Raw genomic sequence first — 5,309 nt, forward strand, 5'->3', positions numbered from 1 at the left:
GTCCCTCCACCAGCAATGACAGCTCCTGATTCCAAAATTTCCTGGAAACTAACAGGAAAGACCTGTAGAGGTCACTTTACTGTTACGTGCAAAGGGAATATCCGAGCTCTGCTACCTTTCAAAAGGTTATGAAATAGTGTTATGTTGACATTCTTAGAAAAGAGCAAGTTAGAGAGTAATGACATCTTCTCCAGGCCATAGGACAAAATGCTCCCAGAATTCGAAAGTTCATTAGGCTGAAAGTGTTTATTGAAATTATAGAAAACTGAGAAGAAATGAGTGTATCACTTCTCAACATACATTTTTACTACTTACAGCCTTCATCCCGGATCAGAACTCATACAACTACAGAAAGGCATCGGAGCAGGCAGAGCTCCTAATTTAGACCTTAATCTCATTGGAAGGTTTATGATCCTCTCAGGTTATGTGACTATTTCTGAGGAGAGAAAGACAGATCCATGAAGAGGTGAAGAGGGTGGGGTTTGAGGGGAGAGAGAGAAAGAGAGGGAAGGAGGGATAGAGAGAGAGAAAAATAATTATTTTGTTGTTGTTTAGGCAGCTCTCAGGGGCCTCACACAAACTATGCAAGCCTTCTACCATTGAGCTAACTCCCAGCATGACCACCCCGTCCCTTTTTAAAACTCTTTCCTGACACCAAAGAAAATTCAAGGAGAAATCTGGACTCAGAAACCCCTCCAACTTTAACTCTTAAGATTATCTCAATCAGACAGAAACAGATCAAGGGATTGGTATTTAAGTCCCAGGTTTTTTTTAGAAAGAGCTGAAAGGCAGAACTGATAGGCTAGCATAAGCCTCAGCATTCACCATCAAACTAAAAAGAACAGAATAAATGATAATTGTCAGTAGTAAGGTATTCGGGCTGAAAACAAAAAGAAGATAAATGAGAAGGCTCACCAGGATTTGAAACCCCAGGGCTAGGGACAAATGGGGATCACTGACATAGAAAAAGGGGTGGAACCCCCCAGTGAGATGCAGATTTGTTTGAAGCTGGGTGACCAGCTCCTGGAGATAGGAGTCCCCAGGGGCCAGCCCTCCCCTCCCCCACCACTCTGTGTGAGCTCACAATTCTTCATCCTTCTGGGCAGTTGCCTCATAGGGATTTAAACTGACCAAAATGGACCGCTTCAGATGAGGCTTCAAATGAGGCTTCAGATGAGCCTTGCTTGCTCTTGGTGTGAAGTCTGAGAATTCAGAAAGGCCTGAAGTTTCGACGGGTGAGCAAGAAAAGAATTTGGGGGAACTGTGATTTATTTCTATTCCTTTAGGAATCAAAGGTTTAGGCTTTAACATGCACTTGGGTAGGCTTGGAGTTTAGGACCCTTTGAAAAACAAAGGCCTTTGTTTTTGACCAACAATTATTCCAGACCTTCCCATCTATCAATTAAAACTGATTCATTAACAATATCTAGCAAAAGTACTGTGATTCTAAAGGTGTCCTTGTACCTAACAATTACAGACATGGAATGTCCTCTCACAGCACCTACATCAGGACTTGTCAGGCTTAAGGAAAGAACTTAGTTTTATACTGTCTCAAAAGCAAACAAATTAGAAACCCTAGAGGGGAATCGTCTTTTTTTTGCAGGGTGTGGGTGGGGAGATACCAGGATTGAACTCAAGGGCACTGAACCACATCCCTAGCCCTATTTTGTATTTTATTAGAGACATGGTCTCACTGAGGGCTTAGCCCTCGCTTTTGCTGAGACTGGTTTTGAACTTGCAATCCTCCTGCCTCAGCCTCCCAAACCACTGGGATTATAGCCATGTCCCACTTGCCCTGTCTAGAAGAGAATCATCTTAAGGAAATTAGAAGCAGAGTCCAACCTAAGAGCAGCTGCCCTCCACAAGTTCTTGCAAGTCAAAGGATCAAACAGCACCACTGTCTACAAGAACTTGGGAAAAGATGAACCCAATTGATACTTTAAAGCTAAATAACATCCAGTAGACAAGGCAAGTTAACAGAAAAAAATTAATTAATTAATCAAGAACCTGTAAGACTGAATCTAGCTCCAAAACATTCTGTGGGCTTCTGCAATGGCTTGCCCTACCTTCACCAGAGACACTCCATATGACCTGGCATTCATCAATTGCAATGAAAAGAGCAAGGGTTCAAAGTCCAAGCATCCATTCCACATGAACTCTATGTTCTAATGGCAATTTTGAAGAGTTATTCAAGCTCAGTTTCTTCATCTGTAAAGTGGGAATAAACTATGCCTTGTTAAGATTAGGAACATGATAGGTAGCAAACAAATGGAGTGAGAGAATGTGAGAGAGTGTGAGTGTGTGTCTGTGTGTGTGTGTGTGTGTGTGTAAATTATCCCAGCCTCCCTCTGATACAACAGAGTACAATGTATTACACAGAAAGTATTGAAAAATATGAGAGTGTATATATAACATAGTAATTCATAAATCTGAAATAATGATAGAAAGCATATCAAGGAACTAGCCACAGTGTGGTATATGCCTCTAACCCTAGTGATTCTGGAGGCTGAGACAAGACAGTTATAAGGCCAGCCTCAGCAACTTAGCAAGACCCTGTCTCAAAAAATAAAAAGGGCTGGGGATGTCACTTAGTTGTACAACATCCCAGTACCAAAAAGTATATCAAGGGCCCACTTCAACTAGTAGAAACTACAAAATAAGTCTAAGGCTTAGGCTAGATCTGTTGAAATTGCTCTTTTAATTACTTTAAGAATCAATAAGAGGGGCTGGGGATGTGGCTCAAGCGGTAGCACGCTCGCCTGGCATGCGTGTGGCCCGGGTTCGATCCTCAGCACCACATACCAACAAAAGATGTTGTGTCCGCCGAGAACTAAAAAATAAATATTAAAAATTCTCTCTCTCTCTCTCTCTCTCTCTCTCTAAAAAAAAAAAAAAAAAAAAAAAAGAATAAGAAGCCACCAGAAGACTAATTTCCACTCAACATCAAGAAAAGTTGTTAGTGGTCCTAAAACAGAAGGAAGGGCTGCCTCAGGAAACTCTGAGTCCCCAGTTGCTCTGGATAAGACAAGAACATGAGGAAGAAGAAGAGAGAGGAATGGAAGGGCTTACAATGTCCAGATCAACTGCTGGCCTGGGCTTTACAACCCTAAAACCTCTTTGCTAGAAAATAACAGAAGGAGTTTCTATTGCAAAAATGACAATCTTAATCTACTCACATTTTTGCTAACTTACCAGTATCTTTCCATACTGTTTGCACTAACTAGTAAAGAGGGGAAAGTCTGCATTTTCTGCTTATTTACAATTATTCCTAAAAGCACTAGGGTTCAGAAACCTACATTCACAGAAATGGCTTAAAAAGCAAAAACCACATTAATGATATTTTTTTAAAAAATTAGAATTTTTCAGATTGTCTACTCAAAAACAAATATTTTTGTGTATATTTGAATATAACTTTCCAGTTGATATTCTTTTTTAAAATTTATTTTTTAGTTGTGTTTGGACACAATACCTTCATTCTATTTATTTTTATGTGGTGCTGAGGATCAAACCCTGGAGCTCGTACATGCTAGGCGAGCACTCTACTGCTGAGCCACAACCCCAGCCCTCCAGTTGATATTCTTAATGAAATATTTGCCCTTTTTCCATAAGAATTCTAAGAAAAGCAAAAACATTTCTTGTCAGAGCATTTAGAGGCCTATTTATGTAAGTTTTTAAAAGTTCAAATAAGTTAGAAGTCATCCAACAGATATGGTGTGTGGCATAGCTAGACTCCAGGCAGAAAGCCTCCCTTGTCTCAATGTGTGTATAGACTAGGGCACAGAGACATAGTGGAAATGGTCCAGGAATCTCTGGAGTAGGACTGCTGTATCCACATCCTGGCATTGACACCTTCTAGCTACATGATCTGAAATAAGTTGCTTGTTTTCTCTGGACTCTAATGTTTTACCTCTAAGTGGAAATGATAATATATACTTTATGGGTTTATCATGAGGATTAAATGACAAAATACCTATGAACTGCTTAGTATAGTTCTTGGCATATATAGTAGTGCTTATGAAATAATTGCTACCATTGATATATCGTTCCCTATGTATGGGAGATATGTTTTAAATGTCGCCCTTTTAAAATATCTACAAATGAAATTTTCATTATAAAGATGACTATGGAAATGACTAAAAGAGTATTTTAAAAGAACATTTGGGGCTGGGAGATATAGCTCAGTGGTAGAACATTTGCCTAGCATGTGGTAGGCCTTGAGTTCCATACCTAACACCACAAAAAACAAAACAAAAATATTAATCATTTCTAATCCTATTAGAGAAAAGGTAGTTAACATTTGGTGTACTTCTTACCAGTCCTTGTCTTTTACCTAGCTGGGGATCATATGTACACAGTTGGTAAGATGACCAGAATTTACAGTGTGAGATTATGTGATACTTCCTTCTGTAGTGAACAGTTCCCATAAACACCACTTTGAAAACTCCATTTTCCTCTTTGAATTCTTTATTTTCCTTTGTCTTTAAGAATTTACTATCTAGGAAGAAAGAACATACTACTGTGAAATCTCCTGGCTTGCTCCAAGAACATTTTACCACTAAGCTACACCTCCAGCTGTTTTCTTAATTTTTATTTTGAGACAGGGTCTTACTAAATAGCCCAGACTGGCCTCAAACTTGGAATTCTCCTGCCTCAGCCTTTCTCTAACAACATCAAGAGGTACGCTCTCCTTATATATTCACTACTTCCCTTTTCCCCTCACTCTCCTGTACCTAAGTTCCTGGACTCAGAATCTGACTCCACAGCCTGGCCTGCATAATTCCTCCCTGGATTGTTGTGTAGAGTCATATTTAGAGATGATGGAGCTTCTTTCTACAGGTATTTCCTTTTTTTTTTTTTTTTTTTTTTTTGCTGTGTTGGTGGGGGAGTTTACTGGGGATTGAACCCAGGGCCTTGTGCATGCAAGGCAAGCACTCTACCAACTGAGCTATATTCCCTACAGGTATTTCCTTAAGTGATTTCTAACTATACAAATTACATAAAGCTTCACAGATATAATTACCTATTTGTCCTCATATTATGTATGTAACAAATAAAACTTGAATCTAGATAATCAAAATTGATTGTTTCCTACTCCATAATGAGACACAGTGGTTGTCAGAGTAAAGGATCATCAACTTCTACCATCTAATCTAGTACTATTAACTCTGTAGTTGCTTATTCTTACTGTAGTTACTGCTATTTTCAGCAATAAAATATAGTCACCATAATAATAAAGTACTCTCACCACAAACAGCAATCACCTACCATTTATTGTGTGCTGTACACAAATGGCTGTCTATTACATTTTA

At 39.1% G+C, this 5,309-nt stretch overlaps 1 non-coding gene across 1 annotated transcript; it reads right to left on the minus strand.

The window, feature by feature from the left end:
- Nucleotides 1-4,878: 4,878 nt before the first annotated feature.
- Trnaa-ugc (transfer RNA alanine (anticodon UGC)) lies at nt 4,879-4,955 on the minus strand. The gene has a single exon. It is a non-coding gene; the product is annotated as a tRNA-Ala (tRNA).
- Nucleotides 4,956-5,309: the final 354 nt, after the last annotated feature.

Source organism: Ictidomys tridecemlineatus, chromosome 6 (genome assembly GCF_052094955.1).
Source record: "Ictidomys tridecemlineatus isolate mIctTri1 chromosome 6, mIctTri1.hap1, whole genome shotgun sequence".
Classification (NCBI taxonomy): Eukaryota; Metazoa; Chordata; class Mammalia; order Rodentia; family Sciuridae; genus Ictidomys; species Ictidomys tridecemlineatus.